Here is a 14444-nt window from a genome sequence, read left to right on the forward strand (position 1 = left end):
TTCTCATCAGCTTCATCAGAACTCTTTTTCTTGCAGAACATCCCGCATGACTAGTAGGGTGGGGCAAAAAAAATCGTTTTATCAGCACAGCACTTTTTTGGTTCCTTTTTGAGGTCCCACACAACTGTGCGAAATTTGGGGTTGATTAGTTTTGACCTGGCGTAGGAATCAGAATATATTGGCTCAAATGGCACGTTCCCCGTACATAGTCGGGGATTTGTGCCTAAACTTGTGGGAAAACCTACTTTTTTGTATTTTCAATTTTACAGACAATTCTTCCTACAGTATGTCAACAATTAGATAGAAATGTAGTCCAGAATATGCTGAACAACTTTGCCGAAGGATTATGGTGTTAGAATGCTCTAAAACAAGTCATAGCTGTTCAAAGTTCGATAGATCGAATTAAATACCAAAAATCATTTTTTATGTCAACATTGCGGGTGTACCAATGATATTTCATGTAACATACCAATATAACATTCTATATTTTAGAATTATCATTTTATTGGTACTTTTGGATGAACTATTCAAAAGCCTTAGCTCAATTTCATGAGCGTCCCATTTTTTACAAAAAGAAACAATATATTTAAATTATGCAACATTCAACTATTAAAATATTTACTACAAAGTACGGATGAACCACTTCATAATTTTTACTCTTCTTCATTTCCTGTTTAACAGCGAGTACATGTAAAGCTAGATGAAACAATAACCGCGACAACTACCGCAAGCCTATGAAAAATCCGAAACTGAAAGTGGCCAAGCAGCAAAGAAAATGAAGCTCTACAAATATTTGGAACATCTGTCTTTCTTGACGAGGCACACACAAAATCAAACATCGACGAATTAACGCAGGAATCTGAGGCTATTAGCACACATAGTGACGAAGAGTAACAAAATGATTTTCCGACACCAGCACACCAAAGTTCAATCCACGGAAATCAAAAATGGATACACCAACTGCGTCATCGCCCTTAATGGAGTATTTGATAAAGAATGAAAACAGAAACCGAGGCAGACCCAGTACATGTGTATCTTGCAAGTATTGCACCTCATCTAAAAAAGTTAACACCCCTGAATTTTTGCCTAGCCAGGCTAAAATTAATGCAATCGTTCATGGATTTTCATGAAGTTTGCAACTTTAACTGAATCTGACTGCTGTGACAGAAGTGATTGAGGATTTAGATGTACAAAGCTACCTTTAAAACTTTCAGGAATAAATATCAAACTGAATTCAATAAATAAACTAAAAAAGGAAATATAAAAATGATTAGAAAATGTTTAACCACTGGTCCAAGGTTTCAAGCACAAAATTACAATTCTTTTACATATTATTTTCTATTTGATTATATTGTTTTAGTATATTGGGTGTTCAGCCACAAGTAGTGACTTTTTATACTTATTGTTTACATGATTACATAAACAAATCTTATAAACTAACTTTTAAACTATAAAATTAGCTTATCGTTGCAATTGGTGATTGCAACGATTTTTGTCGGAAATTGCTTATGATACTGTTCGTCATAGTTTCTAATGTTTCTGTGGTTGCGAGTCTGTGCAACTCGTTTGTTCTAAACCAGGGAGGACGCTTCAAAATTATTTTCAGAATTTTATTCTGAATCCTTTGAAGCGTTTTCTTCCTAGTAGCAAAACAACTGAGCTGAGATTGGTACTGCATATAGGATTGCCGGTCTAAATATTTGTTTATAAATTAATAGTTTGTTTTTTGGGCAGAGTCTAGAATTCCTGTTTTTAAGAGGATATAAACATTTGTTGCATTTTGTTTGGATTCCTTCAATGTGATCCTTAAGTGAGTTTTTTTTATCGTGAATCAAACCCAAGTAAATTAGTTATGGAATTTGCGTTTCGACTTCGTCTCATCGGAATTCGACACTAACTTAGTTAACGGACTAAGCTAACGCCGGATTGCCGCTAGCGCCAAAAAACGTCGACACAACTTGTGTTCTTGAGCAAACCCCTAGTCAAGCGTGATGGCCCGCAAGAAAAGAAGCTCACTTTAAGCTGATGAGAACTAATGAAATCGAAACATTTGGTTTGGCTTGGCAGGCCAATGTAAGATGCACTATACTATATTTCTCATTAGTGGTGAACAATTTTGGTAAAAACTGTTTTCTCCATTAAGGAGAAAATTATTTAAACTCATCTTTGCGCGTGAAGAGCACAAAACCAATAACTAAATTAGTTATGGAATTTGCGTTTCGACTTCGTCCATCAGTCTCCTTAATGGAGAGAACATTGTTTTGACCAAAATTCTCTCCTAATGTAGCATAGTGTAACCAAGGTATTTAACTTGATCTGACCACGTTAAATGCAAACCATTAAATTTAATTATATGGTTATGATTTGGTCTAATAGAAAAAGCCCTTGGTTTATGCGGAAACACAATCAATTGTGTTTTTGTAGCATTAGTGGAAATTTTCCATTTTTTTTTTCAGGTAATCATTGAAAATATTCAACCTTCGTTGCAGTCGACTGCAGATAATACGAAGACTCCAACCTGTGGCTGAGATGTTTGTATCATCACATAACAGTGATTTTTTACAGCCTGCGGGTAGATTTGGAAGATCAGAAGTAAAAATATTGAATACAATTGGTGCGACGCTTAGTTACTCTCACAAGTTGATAAGTAGTTGAATGTCCAATACGAAATCCAAATTGCTCGGGAAGAAAAATAGAATTCTCATTGATATGCGACATTATTCTAGTTAGGATGATTTTTTCATATAATTTATTAATAGAAGAGAGTAAACTAATTGGTCGATAGCTAGATGCTTCAGCTGGATTTTTATCTGGCTTCAGAATACCTTGGCATTTTTCCATCTTTCAGGGAAGTGTGCTAATTCAAAACATTTGTTGAATATTTTGACCAAGTATCTCATGGTGATTTCGGGAAGGTTTTTAAGAAGAATGTTGAAAATTCCATCATAACCTGGAGCTTTCATATTTGTTAACTTTTTCATGAAGAATTTGATTTCATCATACTTCGTATCAAAAATCTCGTCTAGTGACGATACTTGATTTGAAACGTTTTCATGTTTTCATGAAACTTTGTTTTCAATAGGACTTACAACGTTGAGATTAAAATTATGGACGCTCTCAAACTGCTGAGCAAGTTTTCCAGCTTTTTCTTCGTTTGTAAGAAGTATGGGGTCGATATATCAATTTTTCGAGGTGAAAGGATCGATTGTAAAAAAAATCTCACCCTTTTCAATGAGAATTTTGGAGGAAATATTGCATTATTAGAAAATCGATTTTATTGAATTAATTAAATGTTTGCTGTCAAACATCAAACCGAAAAGATCGGGTGCAAAAAATCGACCTTTCGACCCGAAAAAAAAATCGCATCGACGTCGCCCATTTCTAAATTAAACAAAATTTGATTCCATCAAGTAAAACCAGAGTTATAGAGATTAAAAGATTTCGACCTATTTTTTCGGACATAAGTTCAATGTTGTCTTCTTGCTAACGCATATTGGCATGCCCGGTGATGATGACGGCGAATTACTCACAACCGAACCACCGCTCGCTACGGCCCTGCCAAAATCTAGAAAAGCTTTTTAAGTCAAAGAAATTGCCGATCACGATTGGGTTAATGATTTTCGGTGTAATTGCATGATGTTTTTGTATGAGAAAGATTAAAAAATAGAATGGTTTCGCTACTGTGCAATTCGCATTGAAGTATTTTGAAAGCTAGAAATTCATTTTCTGAAATGGCAGATTATATTAACTTTACACACAAAACTAAAAGTTTCCAACTGCAAGTCATCCTACGGTTTGCAATCCCTGGTGTTCCTGTCGTCGTCGCGCACTGTGGATGTGCACTAGAGGATGACGACGACGAAGAATGACGGATGAAAACGTGCTTCACGATAGTTTTGAATGAACTCGAGGCGCAATGTTTAAATCGCAACCGGTTTCAGTCAGTCAGCTAGAAGACTTCAACGCGTGCGGTGCTGCGGCTATTAGGGAAGGTATTTTATCCACTCGGTAACCGTTTTGCCAGATTTTGTCGGCTTTAGTGATTGTATGTTTTGCAGTGTGGGAAAATATTCCTTATTTGTGTTTTTGCGTATTTATGTTTTCGGCGATCTCGATCCATTGGTATAAAGATAAATAGTTATGTGCGTATAGAGGAGAAGTTTAATTATTTTCAACTCGGGTTCAGTTTATGAATCGATCAACGTGAAAGAGAAAAATAGTGAATCGGTTATAGCCAACTGCGATCATTTGTAGTGTGATTGATTCCTAAGCGAAGAATGCAGACGCATATCAGAGTAACTTGGTGGCCGAATTGATTATGTTGATAACACATTCTTCAATACAGTGAAACAAATATTTAATCGCTGTGTAAGAGTGACTTGCGGTGTGGAATTATTCAATGCTGCGGAGTGAATTTTTGTTAATATTTTCCCTCGTTTTATGGAGTATAGCAGCTGCAACAATGTATGGCTGATGTGTCTTTTCATGCGTTCAAGGAGAATGAAATAAGTTAAAAGGTATTTCAAATGTATATCTCAAATAATTGATTCTGGTCTTGCTATAGTCAGCAAAAAATATAGCGAATTTTATAAGAATATCGCATATGTTTTAGCCACAAGAAGAACGTATGTAAATTGTAAAATTATCTTATGAAACCACCTCTATTTTTTAACAGCTTTACTATGACTAGTTGAATTTCTATAGGGCATCTTTGATTTTTCAACAAGCATTATATTTCTATTGTATTAATGAGAATCATAAGATGCTCCTATGCAATTAAAACGACTAGCATATGCAATACATACTTGATAAAATGAAAACACAGCTTGTTTCTTTCCTAAGCATCAGAAGATAGTTCTTATGAATTTCGCTCTACGTTTTTGGCAACTTATACTGTATTACACTCAGACAACACGTATAGTTTCACGGAAAACGATAAAGGATAATATAGACGGAAGTGTTGATGATTCATCCACTTAAGGGGTTACACACCTTTTTGCCAGAAAAATTTCAACAAAGTTTGACGTTACGTAAAGGCATAAAGCAATGATTTTAGTGCATTAAAGCTATAGTATTTTGGTAGTACATATTTCATTGAAAAAATATTGATTAGTGGCGGAGTTATGGCTTTTCCCCCAAAACCTTTTTTTTATTTAAGAGGCTTGCGGTGATTACGATTGCTGACCAGTAGGTCAACTGAAATCCTAAAACTCAAAAAATTCCATTAATGTAGAAGTATTCCTCGTACCCTAACGATTAATTGAATAAATAATAACTTTTTCCTGCATTCGGGAACGTTTTCCCTAAAAAAATCGGTGTTCAAGGCTCTGAAAGTTATATTAAAAAATTCTTATCCATGAAACAAAAATTTATGTTTAAAAATGGAATCGTTAAGATACGAGAAAACTAATTACGAAACATTGAAAAAAATTGAAGAAAATCGGTTGAGTAGTTTTTCGGCCATCTTGATCATGGAAAAGCCATTCTCAGAAAAACGACATTTCGAGATAATCGAGTTTGAAATTTCTAGTTACCACTGCTCTTGGTAGACGAGGCGCACTTCAAAGCGCTGTAACTTTCATTCTAGTGATCTAATCGCTATGAAAATTAGGGAAAATTAGGGTCCTGTAAAGCATTATTATGTAGTTGTTCAGTTACATTTCGAGTACACTATCACTCTAAAAAGAAATGATTTTATTTAATTCTTAAGGTTTTTTTATACTCTGAGTAGCCGGCTACCGAGAGTATCCTAAGTTTTCTAAACAAAGGCTGTTTGAAATCAAAATAGTCGACCGTGGGAGTATTGCCTAGAAAAGATAATCTTCACTAATCGGGTCACTATTCACTAATTCACTTCACTAATCGGGTAACAGTATTCCAACAAATTTCGTTATTTCTTGTCTATCCGATCAAGTATCCAAATTGACGGTAGTGTTTTCACGCATAGATTCGTTCGCACCCTGTAATTCTGCTACTATCGGTAGAAGGCTGATAGGTTCGAGTCGTCACAGGACTAAATCTTGACAGACATATAATTACGGCGTAAAAGTCAACTGTCAAAATTCTCTTTGGAGGGGATATACGGACAAACCGTTACTGGCCGTTAACAGTTCACAGTAGTGAATGGAAGAGGAAACTTTTCACTTTTGTTTATTAGCAACATCTGTGATTGATGAGTAACGGTTTGTCGGGGATTTCAGCTCAAAGTGAATTTTGACAGTTACATACTTTTACGCCCTAATCATATGCTTGTCGAGAAATGTCATCAATTCAATTAGAATCGTGTAGAGGCATTACGTAGGAGACTCGCGAGAAGTATGTTATCTCACCGTTGGGTCATACTATGTACTCACGCTAAAACGAAGCATATATTTGTCACAGATGCGTTCACATTCTCAAACAATACACCTACACATACAAATTTACGGTTATTATCTACATTATAAACATAAGAATTATTAAAATAAGAAAACATTTATTTAGGGCAAGTTTGTATTCCTAGGACCCCCAAATTATTTGAAACGTAAAAATGATTGATAACAGTAAAATTTCATGAAACCAACGTACTAAGTTAGTTTGACATTTTTTTTATTTCAAAAAATAACAATATACGTAAAAGTTTCAAAATAGCTATTTGGATGCACGTTTCCACTATTTTTTTTATAAGAATTTCAATCAATTGGGAAGAGTTGGAATTTTCGCGATGTTTTTTATTTATTCATGAAGCCGATAAATTATTTGTTTTCTAGCCCTAGCGTCCAAAGGGAGATACCCACAATTCGTTCGTCCATTTCTTATCTTTCGTTTTAGAGTTATGGTGTCTTTAGTAAAGTTGTTGCATAGTATCTAGTGCTTTATTCGATCGTACCATATTGGTTAGAAATTCAGTCACTAGGGCGGTGCTGTTATCGACTCTTTGATTGGAGAGATAGAAAGTTGGTGTGTACGACAGATTTGTAGGTCGAGTAATAATAAGTATATCTTCTGAAGATATGAACTTTATAGGACCTATAAAATTTTGAAACATGCGCATTTTGAAAAAATAATCTGTAAGTTAAATTTTTACCCAAAACATGTTTATTTTAAATTAAATCGTGTTTAATTGTGCACCGTGTCTCTTTACTACGTAATTTTAATCTACTGTGACGAGAAAACCAAAATAAATACACGATCGTCGTCAAAAATATAGTTTGACCTCCAATAATTGACCCTACAAACAACCTTCGTGTTTGAGTACTGTAAAAGAGTTTTTGTAACCAAACATGCATTAGTTTCTGTATTCAGTAGTATTGATGAGAAATCAAACCCATGCAGCTATATCGCTTATGGAATCATAGGTCATACGGTTTTCAATCAATTATTATGATAACATATAACAAGGCGGAGTAAATCGAATTTGTTAATCTTATTATGATTTATACAAACCATTCTCATTTCACTGTAATTTGTTCTTTATGACATAGCGGAAATTATGACGAATAATATACGCAATTAGATAAGAACAAGCAAGCTTTGGGTAAAATTTACCATCATATTTTCAAAAAACGGTATGTATGAAATGTATAGGACCTACAAAGTTTGCATCTTCAGAAGATATAGTTAATAGATTATTAAATGGTTACATACCCTCTTAATTTTAAAAAAATTGCTTAATCTGAAAGTAGAATTCTTTAAGAAAATTTTCTCAGTTTGTCGTAGAAACCCGAGCAATAGATAGAAAGTCACAGCGCTTCGGAGTGTACCTCGTCTACCAATAACGTTGTTACCGTGAAACTTTAAACTCGATTATCTCGAAATATGCTTTTTCCAAAAACCAATCTTCTACATTCCTTCCTCGTGCCTTAACGATTCCCTCATTGCACAGAAATTTTTAATTTGTTGATAGCTATATTTTAATACAATTTCTAGGCTGCCCTTGTATGCAAAAAGGACCTAAACGACATCGAGGATATTGTTCAGGAAATCAATTTTCATCTTGCATGGTGCGGGTTAAAGTATACTTTCGTCATTTCATTTTTCGCGTTTCAACATGCCATTTTTTATTTTTATTGCAAGTGGTTACGCTGGAAGATGCGAATTTTTGCAGTGAACTTAAAAACGTGAAAAATGAAATTTAACCAAAGTGACGTTTACGTCACTTTTGCATACAAGGGCAGTAGGGCTCAAAACATCAACTTTATTTTCTGAATTAATCGTTAGATTCGATTGCTCTGATCTGCTACAAATTGTACACTTTTAAGAATCCCTCGCGCCAGAACCAATTATGTGATTAGTTCAAATTATATTGAGATTAGAAGTGTGTAAATGTCTGAGGAACACGATGAAACTAGAATTTTCATAATTAAAATATGTGTTTTGCGAGGAAAATGAACTTTGAATTTTCACCTGGAAAACTAGCATTATTGGTAGCAATGCCGCTTAAAACTAATACTACTAAAAACTAATTTCTAGACTCCTTGAACAATTTTCTTCTAAAAATATGGTTTGATTCTAGAGTGAATAGAACCGAAAATATAATCAAAAGAAAATCAAGAGTTTTAAGAAATTGTGAAAACGGGTGCTGTCCATGGACCGAGGGGTGATTCAATCGACACAAAAATTTAGGTTTCTATATATTGGCCCTAGATGATTAATTGCTCCTTCAAATCTGTGAAAGTCGATTTCAAGTTTCCATCTATGGGTTTTCTCCTTTTGGACGCTAGTCATTCAAATGTTGCTTTTATTTAACAATAAAAATTATGGGGAAATTTGTGAAGTTTGTGGCTTACCTCATTCTTATATAGAGATAAATATTCATGTAATATTAAAAATGTACGTTCATGTGAAATGACGTTCACGTCGGTTGTTATTGATTCATAAAAAATATTCATAATACTGTTAAACAGTGTGGTGAACATTTGTTTTAATTCGTTGGTGTGAAATTCGCAACAATGAATGACTACCAAATAAGTCTAAAAAGACTCAAAATCGTTAAACATATGTCCCATATTGAACGTATGTCGAACGATTCGTTGGTTTTCACACAACGTGGACTAATGATGGATCTGGACAATTTTGAAATACATTTTCTTAGTTCATGACAAGAACTGCGAAAAAAATATTATATTTCATCCAAAGAATTTTTATGTTCAAAGACGAAATGGAGAGAAAGTGGGAAATTTAAAGTAAGTATCCTATCTAGTATCTAGTAGGATCCGAGAATACACGTAAACAAATTTACAGCGATTGCGAGAAACGCCGTCCGTCATTAATTTATATTCGAATGCATGGGTGAAAAGCATAGATGCGCAATGATTTACCATAAAATTCTTTATCCAATCTACCCCATCTGATAGAGTTTGAAATCAGACAGAATTGGGTTTTTTACGATGTACCATTGCATACAGGAATCATCATACTTAGTAATGCAATCAAGAAGCTTAAGAGTAGAACGCTTACGGTCAGCGATGCATGAGGTAATTACCTGATAAAGAACCTGTTTGCTTGATTTGTTTTAAGCCGATGATGGAACTATAATTAGTTTTGGTTGGTTATAAATGAAGGGAGCCATTTCTGTAGCGCGCTTTTTTCATTCGCTACCTTAAAACTACATCAACTGCCGTACCCTATCTGACTGCATAAAATGCATGTTTTCCTTGTTGCACTTCTTCGTTTTGAACTTAGCCCATATTTCTCGTCAATAGATGGGCGAGACGGAACAAGAAAAGAACGAAAACATCCAGGAATATAGGTTCACTCAGCTAAATAATAACTACCATCGTCGGGGTAAAGTCATTATGGGATGGAAAACAACGGTTAGGCCGAGAAGAACATACACGCGGGTTTCGACATTCGCTTCCGCCAATGTCTTGGCTGACTATAAATTTAGGGAGAATAGAGAGGGTTCCCTTAGTTCCTATTATAGTTTCAACACATGTTTTTATACAAGCCTGGGAGTTTCTCCCACCAAAGCTTGAATAGATGGGCAAAGATATTAAAAAAAAATGGCATCGGAAACTATGGGAAAATAATTTGTCGATGTCTTATGATGGAAACCAATTTAGGTGCGGGAGAACAAACGGAGCTTATTGGAGTGAAACGCCTTGCACGACTCCGGGCCAGTTCAAGTGCAAATGCGGATATGGTCAAGCGTCATGAATTATTTTTTTATACTCCATTTGTTCAGAGGAGTGTGGTCCCATCTTCAACCAATATTTGCACACTTTGATTTATTTTTTTTCTTTTTTTCTTCACTAAAATTAGGTTTATACCACAACTTTAATAGAGCTCTTAATCTAATAGAAGATCATTATTCTACGCTATAACAGATGAATCCATAGCTATTTTAAAACTGGATTATTGTGTCGTTTTTTCCAACGGAAAAACACACCGGTATAAATTCTATTCAAGCACACCCGTTTCTCTAGGTCAGTCGATTTCGGTTCGTTACACACACTACTCCTTAATTAGTTCGGTCTGGTTTGGCAAATAACAGCTCATAATTGAAGCTGATTTGGTGATTTCTGCTGCCAACTATAAGCTTGATTTCGTCGCATTCGACAAGATCTTGGATGCGCCGTTTCAATTTCGATTTCTAATTGAGTTTTTGTTTGGGGTGTGCGTCAATGCCTCGAGAGAAAAAGAGTACTGCCCCTCGAGCCAAATAGTTCGTCGCGCTGTGGGCTGGGTAAAGTGAATTGCCTCATTCCTACATATTCGTAATTGAAGTGAGCTTATATTGGAAATGCTAATAAATGCTGCAGCTCCATTGAAAGGCATTTTATTGTGTGGGCTTCATCGTTTAGAATAAACTTCAAATAAATCTTCTTGCTGCTGGTTAGAACCAGGGGCGGATTCCGAAAAAAGTCGGAGGGGGTTAAAAATTTAGATATTAAAATGAAAAATGAACAATGTACAATACGTAATACATAAAACCCTCATTTAGTAAAAAAATTTGGTTGTCATATTTAGTTTGAAAAGATTTTGAGTTTGAAACTAATATAAAATTCAAACTAATTTAAAATTTCTCAACAAGTTGAAAATTTTCTAGAGGGGTCCGGGACCCCCAGGACCCATTCTTCAAGACCCTCCTTCTGGATATGGATATGTTAGAACAAAAGATATGAGACTATACAGGAATGTGAGAGAACGAATTAAAATTTGTATGAAATGAAGAAAAGACGATTGATTGTGAAAACATACACGAGACTCTCGAATGATTTGTTTCAAATGCCTTTACTTATTTTGGAATGGGTTTTATTAATGTATCAAACGCAAGCAAAATTAAATATATGTGTATAATTTAAGTTCATCATTTCATCACAAAGGGTTCGATGAATTTCAAGTCTTTGTTTAAATGTTGGTTGCCTGATACCAAGCCGTAGATTGTAACCGTTTTGATTGTTCGGATTTAAAATGTTTGGCAGGCAAAAGTGCACAATGCCAGGCACAATAAGAAAAAAACTGCTTTATGGAAATCTCTGGCTAGAATATTTGTTTAGATCAGCCATTACCACTTGTAGCTCCTGGTATTTTTTCGCGAAAGATTAGTTTTTTATCTACAGCAGTGGTTTTGTAAGCTATCTGAAGGTTTTCAAAGAAAAAAAAAATTACAATGGCGTTTACTCAAATTTTCATGGGAATCTGAGAACTGGAACTGAAATTGTAATTCCTTATAATCCATTAACTATGAAGTCAGTGGCGGATCCAGAGGGGGGAGGGGTGAGTCCTGGGGGTCCGAATCCCTCCCCCGAAATATATTTGTTGGGAAATTTTTAATAAGTTTCAGTTTTAAATTAGATTCAAATTCATGTTTTTGTATTGTTTAGCCCAATCTGTCTTAGGAAGAGATTTGAACTCACACAGAACAGTTCTCGACAAACATTTGACTAAGGCTCAAAAACCAAATGTCAAAATTCACTTTGAGGAGACATTCTGGGGAAACCGTTTTTACCCAAGCAAGGTGCATAGCAGTCAACGAAAGGGAAAACTATTCTCTTTTGTTTGCTATCGGCTGTGCTGGACGATTGCGGGTCGTCCGGAATTTGCCCCCAAAGCGAATTTTGACAGTTGGATGTTGAGCCCTAATCATATGTTTGTCTAGATTTTCTCTGTGTGGAAAAAGTTACGCTGGCTGCGGTCTTGCTTAAAATATTTAGAATAGGATATTTCTCAATCCCGAGAACGACACAGCATTGCGAAAGGTGATTCTATGCTACACGCGCGACGGATTCGCGATGGTGGTATGTGAATTTCGAGGCATCCCTTAAGGTGAAGTATAAGATACTATTCTGTAATGGAAAGTTGAGACATGTGAAAGTCTCTCGAATTAAAAATGTGCTCAATGTGCGCTCTTGTTCTGTGCTTGTTGCAATATGCAATTTATGTACAAACTCGCCATGTTGAATCGAACAAAAACACGTGCACATGTTCGTTTGCTCAGTCGAGCTCCGCGTACGTGCACGGTGGGTATACGTACACAGAGGTTCTTGGCACTAGTTATCTCTTTCACTCCACTTATCGACACTAGCGTTGGCTTATTTTGCTTTCCCTGTACCTTTTATTCTTGTACGCACACGGTGCGCATACACAGATGTTCGAACCGAACTTTATAGAACTGTACACCGTTCGCGGGGATTCAGCGTGTTGAAGCCGCATGTGTGCATGTGACTTTACGCATGTGCAAACTAATTCATATGCATGGTTAGTGGGAAGACTGGTTGAAAGTTGTTTGTTGAAAAAATCGAAGTGGCGCAGAAACCTTTTAATAGAAATGACACTTGTGAAAATAACTTCATTTTTCAAGCCGAAAAATCTTGATTCGGAACAATCCAATAAACGATCAGAGGAATCACCACCAGTTAAAAGATTAAGGCACGTCGACGAAGGTCGATTAGAAGGGACCTAATTTCCAAAGAACGTGGGGAAGGTGTAAAAAGAGCTAATTAAATCTGATTTTCGTCGTTCCTATGTCACTACTAGCTTGAGTTGGCTCAAAAATCTTAACGAAAAATGCCTCTCAAACATTTGCCATTTGTTATGTTATGTAATTTTCAAGTCTCTGATTTTAAGGTGTACTGTGAAAAACATCAAATTTTTGTGGATTTTTCCCTTATTTCGAAAATGTGACTCATAAGGGACCGTACACTAATTACGTAAGGCATTTTTAGAACATTCCAACCTCCTCCTCCCCCAGATAAGAATTCGTAAGATTTTGACGAACTCCCCCTCTCCCTACATAAGATCATATCATGATTTTCGTAATTAAAAAATCATATTGGTAATTCATTAAATAAGATAGCGAAAACGATACTTATAGAATTATTTCAAGAAAATTCATGACAAAATTTAACTGCATTCATCTGTAGTAATTTTATTTGCATCCCAGTAGAACAACTATTGGGTGATACTTATTAAAGCCAATCTGGTCCATATAATCTGCTTCGCTATATTCCACTTCCTTTGAATCTAATTTTGTTTGATGTAGAAAATGTTCATGGCACAAATAATAAATAATTCAAGGAAATGAAATCAATAAGAATAATTTTCTTATTGATTTCATTTTCATACTTTTTTATGATATTACGTAAGAAAGAACAAACTCTCCCTCCCCCTCAGATAAGAATTTGTAAGATATTTTGAAACTCCTCCTCCCCCCATATGCCGTTACGTAATTAGTGTATGGCCCCTAAGTGTCATCTTTATTGAAAATAACAGCTTGTTTATGAGTGAATAAGTGCAGACGTCTAAAAATATGAGCGCTGGTGGGGCAATATGGACAGTATTGATCAACCCGATTGATTCAAAGTTATAAGAATATCTCGTATATAGAAAAGAAAATCTACACGTCAAACATGGAGAACCGTCCAGCTGGCTGAAGTCTGGCTTACAGCAGACTGCATGATGTACGTTAATTCCTTGAACTTGGAAAAGGTAGACGCCTTCGTGAAGGTCCCGCTGAAGGTAGCTGAGTGCAATCAATGAACTGATGTTGCCAATTTAATATATAACTTCCCAGTTTTGTATAATAAGTGATCATTGGAGATGATAATAACCCTTTATAACCATGACAAAAACGACAATAGAAAATACATCATTTGCTTCGAATCTATATTGGACCCCAAAACGTAGTTTTTCGCCTCGAATTGAACATATTCGCATTTGATGAGTCACGGTACAGAACCATACCTGAATCGGATCGGAAAGGTGTGAATTTAACTTAATATGAAGTCACATTTCCTGTTTTATTTTTAAGGACTTCCAGTTACCTAGAGATTATTAATTAGGGAAAATTAGGAAAATTTTAGCGTTATGGTACTCAAGTGAGAACAAGGAGGTAAAATATAGGGGAGACCGGGGCTAGTTGGCCGTGTTTTCAGTTTTCAATTTTTACCGCTTTGATGTAGGTAGTGTAACTCGCAAAGTGAAGTACGCGGCATGATAGAGCAGACTGTTAGCAACATCTC

At 35.4% G+C, this 14444-nt stretch overlaps 1 protein-coding gene across 1 annotated transcript in view; it reads left to right on the plus strand.

The window, feature by feature from the left end:
* The first annotated feature begins 3959 nt into the window (after positions 1–3959).
* The window catches only part of LOC131690124 (uncharacterized), a 73205-nt gene continuing 62720 nt past the window's right edge, over positions 3960–14444 (plus strand). Inside the window, exon 1 of the mRNA XM_058975661.1 lies at positions 3960–4517. The gene's annotated coding sequence lies outside the window, so the exon portion shown is untranslated. The remainder of the gene's footprint in view (positions 4518–14444) is intronic.

Source organism: Topomyia yanbarensis, chromosome 3, assembly GCF_030247195.1.
Source record: "Topomyia yanbarensis strain Yona2022 chromosome 3, ASM3024719v1, whole genome shotgun sequence".
NCBI classification, from domain to species: domain Eukaryota; kingdom Metazoa; phylum Arthropoda; class Insecta; order Diptera; family Culicidae; genus Topomyia; species Topomyia yanbarensis.